This window comes from Habropoda laboriosa, unplaced genomic scaffold (genome assembly GCF_001263275.1).
Source record: "Habropoda laboriosa isolate 0110345459 unplaced genomic scaffold, ASM126327v1 scaffold84, whole genome shotgun sequence".
Taxonomy (NCBI): domain Eukaryota; kingdom Metazoa; phylum Arthropoda; class Insecta; order Hymenoptera; family Apidae; genus Habropoda; species Habropoda laboriosa.
The window spans coordinates 168748-181023 of record NW_017100202.1 but is presented as its reverse complement, the minus strand read 5'-3'; the positions used below and the strand labels follow the sequence as shown (position 1 = coordinate 181023).

Sequence of the window (12276 nt, the reverse complement as noted above, 5' to 3'; positions counted from 1 at the left end):
AAAACTTTAGATAATCAGATAACAGCCGAATCGAACTTTGTATTTTCAATACTAGTAACCAACATTTCTCATACGTAAACAGTGTGATCAATCATATGCTATTGACCTAAGTTAAAACGTTTGCCGTTGGTTAGCTATTTAAAGCGACTGCTCTGGCAATGGCCGTGAATATGTGTTTCGCCTTTTGTTCGAGTCTGAAATTAGTTGACGTTCGATTGATAGCGTGTAAATATTATATTCAACGTTACGTCCATTAACATTGTCGTTTATAATGAATGAAGTACGGTCCAATGACACTTTGCAATTAGGAATTATGAAATGACCTTCACATTCTATTCTGTACGATGCTTATCGAAATGTCAATGTTTTCTTTTACGTGCAAGATGTAGCATATGTAATTTGTTGTTAACTTTGTATTTGACGGTGATAAAAAGAACTAGAAGTATTATAGAAAATACAAAATGGGTGACTATAGGCAATTGTAATAATAGATAGTACAACACGAGCTATACACGTGTGCGCATGCTGGATACATTAGTGATATATAGGTCAAGCGCTCCTCAACATCGAGGTCATTGCCCCAGGATTTACTCTGTCGATAAAACAGTCGTTAATTGGCTAAACTCGTTCCATTACCCACATACGCTTCGACGATAGAGGTCACCGTATGAGATATTCATGATTTATCTTTTCTTTTTAACACAGTTTGGGTTTAGACGCAAATTGAGCATGTAGTTTTTGGCATGCAACACAGTCGTCATACGTAATAAAAAAAAACACGCTTATCTGTTATGAATAATACGTTTTATCCGACATCTGTTTTTTTCACGTCAAACAGATAGTATTTTGCTCGAAGTTAATACGATACTTTCGACTTATTAATTTCGCAGATAATTAACATTTTTAAACGTTTTTTTCAATATTCGTTACTGAAATTCGTAGTCACTACTTTAAAATGTTTCCACGCGTATCCTAAAGGTCGTCGAACCATCCAGCGGCATGGATAAATTTATCAGTATTAGCTAAGCGTAGTCAATGTTTCGACTTATATTTAAACTTCGTTAGAAGATACTCAGGGACGAGGCGAGTTGACCTTGAACCCAAAAATTGTATCAGACTTTCTTTTTGCCAATTCATGATTCTCCTTTCCATCTCATATATTACCCGAAGAGTATTTCTCCCCGTTTCATAGAATGCGTCTACTATTTTATAATTGTCGCGTTATATAACAACTTATTTATAACTACTGCACACATCAACATTATCTTAAGCAAATACTACGTAACGCAAGCAAACTACACACTCCGAGGGCAAAACGAAGAAAACATTCTTATTAATAGGAACCGTCACAGTTTACTATTGCGCGTGTTTCATTACCGGTTCGTTCCTTTGTTCTAACCGTGGTATGATGAATTCAGGGTCAGTCCGCCTCGCTCGACTTCCTTCGAAGGTTATCGTGAGAGCTGCCATTATCATTCAATCGATCTTGACCAGTGTGCGTGTGCATGCGTGTTTGCACTCGAAAGAAAATTGCGACGGAACTAGCGAGTACTGTGCATCGTAATCGCATCGATAAGCATGGTTGTCTTTTTAGCGGCTCACGGTATACATGCCGGTTTCCACGGTCGTTCTAATGCGAAAAGAAAACACATTGTGCTGTGTACGTGGAACAGGTTATTATCGAAACAGTAAATTTAGCAACGGTAATCGGACGAAACGCACCGAAGCGCAAACGCGTGTAAACATGATTCGTTCATCCTGACCCAGATGCTTTGCGCCTGTTCCACCGTATTTATAGGAGGAATCTCGAGCTAGCAATCCTTTTCGATCTGACTCGATTGGAACTCGAGCGCCACGGGTCATAGGATTCTCCGATGCATCTCGAAGCATCTCAACTATATACCATCGGTTGACAATCTCGTTATCGTTAACATCTCGTGATTCGTATCGGTTCCGTAACTCTCGTGCGGATGCGGCGCGAACGTCGCTTCGATTTTCCATCAACCGCGACATCTTTTCAGTTTGTCGAGCATAGGTTATGTAAAACTAAGACTCTAGGCGAGTTCGCGTTCGAAGATGCGTTCGATACGGTTGATAATATTTTTAGTACAGCGCTGTTGGTTGTTCGGCTGACGAATTATTAATAAACCCCTGGCTATTTCCGATTAGGCGAGCAATGTCGATCGACAGCCAGATAAAAGTAGAACTATGTCGAGTGAATACGTGTGCGCGTATCGAGACGACCGCGACCTTCGGCTTTCATTAAGACGCACCTTAAAAGACGACAAGCCGGTTGGTTGGCTATTTGTCCAACTTTAGACATTATCTTTAATGGAATTCGTAATTGCCAACGAATATATCCGTATGTGACATATTTTATTTCCAGTTATTTTCTAAGTTTTCTAAATCTTGAATATTGTATACACGCCTTTACCTTCTACCGAGTTTTAAATATCCGTTTACAAAAATATACTTTCGATACTTGTGAATAAATTTACGACACAAACACACATGCAGCTTTTCGTATTTCATAATAGTCGCTTTTACTTTTAAATCAAATGAAAGCAAACAAGCGTGGAATACAATTCAAAACACGAAAATAATAATAACCGTTATTTCCAAACAAATATTCCTTACATCAGTTGAATACATAAAGGTCTTCACTTTCTTCGATTCATAACCTCGAAAATTTTTCACACGAAACTCGATCTTTAGGCGCCACTTTGTTTCATTCAAACTAAAGATAAATTACTCCCACGAGAAAAAAAAAAAAGATGAATCACACCGAGCGATAGTAAAAGGGTTAACAATAAAGAATCATGCTCAAAGGATTTTTTCCTTCGTTCTGCTCTTTCTTCTCCTTTGCCCCATCCCCCTGATGGCGTCACTTTCGACACCAGGCGGTACGTTCGTACGTTATCAAGCGTCGTGGAGTCAGAGTGGCCGTTAATAAAGCGGACGTGCCTACTTAATTAGCACAGAAGGATAATCGTGTGGATTAAACTAGGTCAGGCGAGTGACGCGCTTACATGCCTGACCGGGTAATATTTATTCTTGGCGCTGCATGCAGCGGAGATGTTGCTGCAGTCCATAAGAATATCGTTTACTTTAACGCGATTTCCCGAGTGGTCGCCTTGTCAACGCGCTTCTGACGTTACTGCGTCGCGTGATGCTTGACGCGTAGCCCGGTTGGAAATAGTTCAAGAACTTGTCATGCATCGTCCAATGGATTTTCATAATTTGCATACATAATTCCAACAAGTTTCACGGCCTTTGGTGCAAATGACATACAGGTACAAGTTTACATTACACAAGGTTAAACACTCGTTTAACCTAACCTAACCTAAAAAAAGAAAAAAGAAACACCGCACTAAGAATGCACATTATTACAGACTATGTATTTACAAACCTATTTATGTTTACGCGTAGCGGCGTACTATTTCCGTATACGCGAAAATTATTCACTTCGTCAATATTTCTATTCGAAAAAATTAGAATTTTCCCTAGAATCTCGGAAAATTAGAATATTCCCTGGCACTTGTAATTCACTTCGAGCGTGTACCAAAGTTCAAATTTCGCGTCTTTTGCAAACGAAGTTTATACAATTTTGCTAATTAGCAAATTAAAACTTGTACACAACGAAATATGATATCTTATCTGTTATGAATCATGCGGTAGCCTGTACAAAATGGTAGCTTCACCTGAACAGTTACTGAGACGTTAATACATTATATCATTGGCTTGTTAGTGTCACTGCTACAAAAAATAACGCATCTGTTGTACAATTCGCATATTTTACTGTATTTTTATCTACGCGAAGCGCTGCTGTGCTAAAAATTTGCAATTTTTCACGGCACTATCGATGAAAAATTTCCGCGCGTCAGCAGATAGTACGTGTCTAATGGCTACATACGTAGTTGCATAACAATTTTTTTTTCTTTTCTTCGAATGCACGTTCGGTTCGACGTGAAGTTTCGTTCGAGCAATAATTGACGAAATGGAGGAAAGGTAACTTACCGTCCCCTGTTCTCGGGTGCCTCGGCAGTGATTGACCGTAATTTCGACGATCGAGTAGAGCCTGTAATTCGCCGCACATAAATACGAGCATTGTTAATTATGCAAATGTCGACGTGGTGAAAAATTGGACCCGGAGGAGAATCGGGAAGGAAATGGAGGCATGACGTGTAAAAAAGTTAACGATTTTAATCCCCCGGGCACGATCGGGTTCAACGATACCGGTCATTCCTTTCGCTAGTCAAATCTGCAAAGCGGGCTCGTGAATTTCTTATTTTTCCACGGACACCGCACCTGCCGCAGGTGCAGCTGCGAGCCAATGAAATATCGTTCCAGGACCACGGCCAAAAAGTTCGCCCTGAACCATCCTCGTTTCGCGTTTACGCGACTTAGCTTAGTAACTAACAAATCAGATTTCACTGTGGACCAGAGTTTACCTCGCATTCTTTGAAACTGGATGTAACTATATAGGGAAAAAATTTATCGGGCGAGAATGATAAGGTTCGCTATTTTGAGTTCGAGAGAAAATTTCGAATTTGATAAAGTGAATTAGAATGTCGTCGATTTCAATGAAATCAGTTGGAATTAATTCGATTAAATATAAAATATTCACAGTTTTTTCATGCTTCGATATTTAAAATTTTTTGCATCAATTTTTATTTTGGAAACGTGTATCGGCGTGAAAGTGTCTAAAAATGGGGATCCGTAGTGGTTTCACGATACTTTCACGAAGATACAGAAAATTGTTAAAGGAAGTACAAAAATGGTGGCCACACGGAGACTAAATTTCTAAGCAGTTGGCAAAAATAATTTCGATAAATTCTAAATAAATAAATAAATTTCTTCAGCTTCAAAATGAGCGCAAATTCAAAGCAACGTCTCCAAACAAAGCTGATGTATCACAGTTTTAAGTAATGACTCATCTCATCCAGTTTTTTAAAAGTTAAAGTATCGCACGGTGTATTTTCTCGAGGTTGCCAAGAAATACTTGAAGTTCGAAAAAAAAAAAAAAAAAAAATCGACAATTATGACTGCACATCTGTGCATTTCACGCGAATCGTCTCGTACACACGCGCGTGTCTTCCGGGAAACTCGGAGTTTTCTTTGATTCCGGGACTAGTCGTGCGACTAAATAAAGTAACTAGCGAAAACCTTGCGCCGAGCTAGCCTGCATTTACGTAGCCACCGGTTATCTTATCTTCTATACCGTAAACAAGTTGCAACACTGTTGTAGTCCGTTTAGAAGAATTCCAAGGAATATTCCTGAGAGACGCACACACATATGAAACGAACGTCAAGCTTCTGTCAGAGTGTTTATCTGTTAAAAAGGGACAATTGCAAAAAGTAAAGATTACTGACCGTAAACGCGTAATTGACAACACGATGTATAACAGAAACACGGGAAAACGACACATATTCGACGCGAGCATTTTTCACGTGTTTCTCGACTACCGGTGGAATCGAAGCAGCTTTCGTTGTTTCAACGTTGAAAGGAAAGAAGAAGAAGAGAAAAAAGAAGAAAACGTAGCTCGTAAATTGTACGCATGCATAAGGAATTTGGTATCGTGCGAGATTTACGGCGAAGCTCGCGATCGAACATGCCACGGTGAAGCGTGATTTACCACGACTGCGCATTGATTTCTTCCTGAATAATTCAACGAGTCCACGCGAGACGAGATCGAGAACGGGTGGCTAGTTCGCTAATTATTCTTTTTCCCGCGGCGAATCTGTTCCACAGTGTCAGTTGCTGAACAGTTATCAAGCCGCAAGGTCGATAATAGATCGTCTCGGTACCGATGTTATCTGCGTAAATCGTAGCGGTAGAGTAGTAAGCTCGTTGCGATAGGCGCGCTCGCGCGCGCAGAACGGTTATAAATTCGCCGTGTATCACTCTGTTCCCGTGGATGTGTAGCACTGATAGAATACAACGTGAATGGTGACTCGTTGAAAACCGGGGAACATGACTTTATCTGGAATGATTGCATCGTTCGATCCGCGTTACGCAACCTTCATACATGCATATACACGCGGAACGTGTACGACGACTGCGTGCATATGCGAAATAATTCGATGAATCTTGGAATAGTGGTATACGCATCCTATCCTCCCCGTTCTGAGAACGCGTAATTTCACCGGCACTGATTTCGAACGCGTAGGTTGACGACCACAGAGAGCCCGCCTCTCTCGGCGGCGTAATAAGAAAGAGGGTATTCAGAAATTGTAGCGTAACGAAACCTACCTCTTTAGATAGCCGGGGTACTATTTTTAACGAAACGAGTTCCCGTTCAATTGCAACATTTTAGTGTAAGAAATGCGAGATTTCGGCGGCGAAGTGGTGGCCTGGACTTTGTCACCCAGGAAGAGGAAGCGCGCGGGTACCTTAGGGTACCATAAACTAAGCCCTTTCCCCGGAAAGTCGAACGAGGGGGCTCCAACGGGATACGACGCGGAGAGGACACTCTGGAAATAGCCGCCGAGCGAGACACCGAAGCACTTAGCAGTCGCTTATCACTATACTTTAATACATTTTTGGTTAATACCCTATCCTGTGTTAAATTTACTTAAGTTGTGCTGACAAATCAGAAGTGGGATCAGAATTGCGTGCTAGACGATAACAGTGCCGAAAACGTGTGAACAAGATGAGTAAGGGAAGTGAATCCGTCGCACGCCCGAGGGAGGAGCGCGAGCCCTCCGTAGAAGACCCGCGAAGACGGAGGCAGGAAGACGATTGTGGTGCGCGAATCGCGCGGTTGGAACGTTTGCTCGAGGACAGCCTTCGGTCGCGACAGCGGTCGCGATCGGGGACGCGTCGGCGCTCGCGGACTCCGGCACGCTCACTGACACCGATGCACTTAGTAGTCGCTTATCACTATACTTTAATACATTTTTGGTTAATACCCTATCCTGTGTTAAAGTTACTTAAGTTGTGCTGACATTAGTGTCACTCGTGTGCGCAAGGGTGCATTTCAATGTGAAGCAACGTTCGGTCGTTTCCCCTTGGAAGTTTGATCTTTTGGAGAAGAGAAAATTTTTTATTCTTTCTTTATGCCACTTTGTTATCATCGCGACTGATAAATATCGAAAAAGAGAAGCACGCGATTTGAGTATGAAGCATGAAGTAACGTTGAGATCGTTTCCCCCTCGAAGTTTGATCTTTTCGATAGGGAAGATTTTTGTTTTTGCCACTTTGTTACCATCACGACCGATAGATATCGAAAAACAGAAGCAAGTGATTTGAATACGAAGTACGAAGTAACGTTCAGATCGTTTCCTTTTTGAAGTTTCATCTTTTAGATAAGAGAAATTTTTCGTTTTTGCCACTTTGTTATCGTCGCGACCGATAACTATCGAGAAACAGGAGCAAACGATTGCTGCAGTACAAACGTGTACACTATACCCTTTGTAGACACGTGACGCATCGATACTCGCACGACCGATAGAATCCCTTAATCTTAGGGTGGCATTGAACTCGAGGCGAGATACGCGAGGAGTTCGACTCATGTTGATGTTTACACGGAGGAAATACTGGAGGTAGTATCATCCCCGCGATAAAACAGTGAAAAAATAAACTTAGCTTCGCGAGCATAGGTGTGTGTTGAAAAATAGCCATTAGCGCGAATCGCGTGGATTTGCATAGCAAACGTTTTATGAATAATGCATCATTCGGTGGACGAAAAGTGAGGTGCAATTTATTAAATTTATAACTTCACTATCTCGCTAAACTACGGAAAATTACATTCCGAGACTTCTGTTACAACGTTGATAATTGTCCAAGTAGATTAGAAAAAGTTCCGTTTCTATTTAAATTCAACGAACGCTCCTATTTCCGACAATAACAAAGATATTATGCAATTATCCACCTCTGTGTAATAAAGTCACCGTTGAGGTTCTCTGTATAGTCGACGTGTGGCTACGTTACGAAAGGTTAAACCGAGCTCTTAGATAATTAAATTCTAATTTGAATATGCGTGATTCAAACGGAGCAATAGAAACGGTTTTACCAGGAATGAACGTACAGGTCATTGCTTTGGTACTCGGACAGAGCGGTGTATTAGCATCCAGCGAAGACACACATTCTTCGGCATACGGTATATCACTCCGGTATAGTGTTCCAACAGTAAGCCACGTGTACATCCTGCCCCGTGTGTTTCAAGGGGCAAAGGACTCTTCTTCTCCGTTCTTCTGTCCTGTCTCCTCTCTCTGATATCCTCCTCTTCTCTCGATGTACGTAGACACGTATACAGATATACGCGAAATCCCCGTGGTATCTATATAAAGTCCCCGCGAACTTTCGCGATTACATTTCGTGACTTGGTGATATGGTAAAGGGAGGAGCGAGAGTTCGATGCTACCGCATACGTCGTCCCCGTGGTAAGGTGAATCCTTGAGAGAATCGAATCGTTCGAACGACCGTCGGACAATTGTTTCTTCCTTTCGGCGAATAAAACAGTACTCCAATCTCCGGGTACACTTGAAAATACCATTGGAACTATATTAAATCCTTTCGCGATGTGGAACGTCGAGTATGTTGCTGTTTATTTTAGACGTTAGGCAGAAATAGAGGGAGAGCTGAAGAAGATAGCGTGTGTAATAAATTATTGTACAGAGGAATTGAAAGAATTAGTTTAATTCGGCTCTCTTCGTTTCTGTCTAAGGTCGAAAATAAAGAGTAACGTATAGTCGGTGGAAGAAATATAGCGAGATCGTAAATTAAGCCATTGAGTAGCTACGTATTTTTCGTTTTTCGATTAGGACCGAATTAAAGTTGAAGCATACTTCGTGCAGTCCTGACTGAGATTTCAAGTCCTTATCTTCTCAAGTTTCTACTCCTCTATTCTTCTCGAGTTAATACGTTCGAACGTGTAAAGTTCATCACCTGACCGATTTTACCTCGCTACACCTACTTACTAAACCACAGAAGGGTTAAAAAAAAAAAAAAAAAAAAAAAAAAAATTTGAATCCTTTATTCTTTCGTTTACCTCGTGAAATTTTTAAACCACGAATCGTACGAATATTAAATATTAATATCAAAACGTGTCAAACAAGGTGACGATACACCCTTTAACTTACTCGAGGCATGTCAGCAACCTGAATTGCGCAAGAGAGGACCCAGAATGATCAAGGTGATCAGAGGCACTCAAGGGGTATCGATCGACGCTGGCAAGGAAAGCATTTCGTCCAGCTCCTCCACTATTCGTAAATAATAATCGGACAGAGACGGGAGAGTAAAGTGAATTGGTTAGGTGAGCGTCGTTAACCGGCGTTCTACTCGAGAGAAGAAGAGTCGAGAAGCGGCGGGTGGTCGCGCGTGCACCGACACGGCCCACAGTTTCGTCGTCGTTGATCACGAATATGTCGATCGTCGTCGAGCAGACCAAAACACACACACACACACACCTTCGGGGTTATCCTCGTGTAACAGCGCGCGTGTGTGTGTGTGTGTGCTCTCTTTCCAGTAGACTCGTGCATTCCTCCGTCCACGGGCACACGGTTTACCCTACGCTCGACCAGGAACAACCCCCGAAAATCAGCCACTGAACGAACAAAGAGAGTCTAGTGTCTAGACGGCTGGATATTACCGGCGACGACGATATGCACACCGTGTTTCGTATTTTCTTTGTTTCTTTCGGCCGCTCGATACTTCACTGCGTCCTGACTACCACGGCTTTTCGTATTTTTAACGGAGCTCACCGCGTAATATACCGGGCACGCAGCGTGCACCTAACATGCGTTTCGTTAAAACGGTATCCATGTTCCCTGGACTCGACCTGTAGAGCGTGTTACCAGTTGCTTCGTCCCTCTCCCGGAGAAGAGTTAGCGTTTTTTTTTTTTTCAGAAGTGCTACAATTTCTTGTTAGATCGACTTTGCTCTGCGAGTAGAGCTTGCGGCGCGAGCTTCTTATCGTGGGTATATTGGATCGGAGCGAAAGTTCGCAGCGGTTTTTAAATGAAATTCGAAGACAATGGCACATGTGGCACTATCTTTCGCCATGTTTGAGGAAATTTCATAATACCATCCTCTCAGAATTTGGTATCTTTCTGTTTCCCGTATTAGGTTGACCAGAACTTTTGAATACTTGGAAACAATTTTAGAAAGATTGAATAAAGTATATAGAAACTTTACTCCGTTAAACTAGAGTGCAATCTAATTTATTTCGAGTCCACGAAAAAAAATTGACTTCTCGTATGAAAACGTTTAGCGATAACGTGAAAAATTGTTCGTGATTCGATCTAAATAGTCCTGCTCATCCGACATTTGTTCATCTGCGCTCGAAGCGGCTCTCAAGCGAGTGCATCGCACGTAGGTTACCTCTCGTCACCTTATCAGTTCTGTTGTATAGCGCGCACGCAGCGGAACCTAGTGATAGTAGAGCGATGTCGACGACCCGGTGTATCAACACAGACCTACCTGACGCCAGCTTCTAGATACAGACATCCATCCGTACGCTCCTCGAATATACGTGTGTGTACGTGTGTCTCCTTCGTGGCTGTCGAGCACTCTGAGAGCATCAAGAACCCTTGCTGTGTTCCATTCAATAAGATTCGAACTCTCAATCGATATCTTTATTCAATAGCCCGCCTCTGGTATCAGAATTTTTATCGTGTATCTGCTTGCAAACTGGCGCGACTCCATTTCGTTCGCGTTTTTTCTTCTTTTTTTTTTTTCTCTACATTTCGAACGTACACGTGTTCGTTTTTGTCGTTTTCCTTTATCTTTCGCCGAATGCAAATTCGCCGCTGGCTAAATTCGACAGCCGGTTGTAGATTTTGTAGTTCGAAAACATTTTCGAAAAATTCTATCGTATCGCGATATACTTAACATCTCGGTGTATCTTCTGTAATTTATCTTCGACGTTACAATAATCCGGTTACCTATGTTTCCCCCACGAACTTTTTCACCGTGATAAGAATTATCCAGTGGGATAGAAGTTAAATTAGATACTCGAACGTTCGAGATAAACAGAATCGACTGGTATCAAAGAGGAACGCTGAAAGTGCAGCAAACACGACCAGGCATAAAGAAAACCACTGTACCGTAACCATGTCGAAGTAAACCGATTCTGACTGCTCCGGATATTGTAACGAAAGTCAATATTCCGTAAAGAACGGCCTTATCGATAAGCACGATAAAGAGGATCGCTTCGGTCTGCGCGATTGCACGAAAATAATGTCGTTACGAAGTCACATTTCTTAACGTTCCCCGATCGGCAAAGCTCTATTGGAGAGCGCACAATAGGGATCGGTCTGTCCATTTGTTGGAATTTCACAAAAGAACAGTTCGTACATGCGAGAGAACGCAGAGGCTAATCCACAGTCTAACCGTGTAACAATGTTGCGCGGCTATAAACAAAGGCGGCGTTGATCCTGAGCAACATCAGCTGATTGTTTCGGATCAGAGTTGTTATCCAAGAGAATACGCAATCGGCCCACGCGAGACGTGGCTTCATTCGTGACCGTGGCTCGAATTACTCCGATTGCGCGCTGCATCGATGAACATTGTCGGTTTCGATTCAACGTCATCGTACCCCTCCTCCTCCTCCTCCTCATCGAACACCTTCCACCGGTAAATTACACATAACAGAGGCGTGTTTTCGTTGTATCGAGTACGGTATTTATTAATAGTTCAACGCTACCATTCTGACGAGGCTGTTCAACGAAGACGTTCGAAGAAAAAGACTCTCTCTTTCGAACGCTACTTGTTCATTTTTATTTTTTCGAAAAAATTGTTTAACTTTTTCTTTTTTAGCGACTTCGTTGTTCGTGTTAGTTTCTGAAAATTGACTGGCATTTGACGAAGAAGAAACATTGAAAAATATGTTAGCCTCGTTTGATTACATCTGTCCATTAAACTACACTTTACGAATTTTATTCCGAGAAAGTCAGGTGTTTCGATAACACATTCGATGTGATTCAACGAAACTCAGAAACACGCTTTATCTCGATAACCAGGGCTTGATTATTCGCGTGTATGTACTGCGCGCCATATTATTCCGCGGGAAGAAAATATCGTTACATCAAATATTCATTGGACTCGCGGCGACACACCATCGGGAACGAATGCATGAAAATCATTTCATCGCTCTACCCCTTGAAGCTTTCCCACATCTTCTCGAGGCCAGAGGAATAATTTTCAAACCCAGCCGATACGCGCGTTTCTTTAACGCGAAAAACTCGACGTCAAACGTGAACATGGATAAATTCGACGTTGTGTAAAGAGAAGAAGAAAATGCGACAGATTTTCCTTTCGAACGACGCGTTACA

At 42.0% G+C, this 12276-nt stretch overlaps 1 protein-coding gene across 2 annotated transcripts in view; it reads left to right on the top strand.

Annotated features, from left to right (window-relative positions):
- Positions 1 to 12276, top strand: part of LOC108570505 (neuronal PAS domain-containing protein 2-like) — a 75143-nt gene that overhangs the window by 542 nt on the left and 62325 nt on the right. The window contains exon 1 of one of the 2 annotated variants that reach the window (XM_017932376.1): positions 3258 to 3293. The exons of the other annotated variant lie outside the window; for it this stretch is intronic. The gene's annotated coding sequence lies outside the window, so the exon portion shown is untranslated. Of the gene's footprint in view, positions 1 to 3257; positions 3294 to 12276 lie in introns of those variants that run through there. 2 annotated transcript variants of the gene reach the window in all.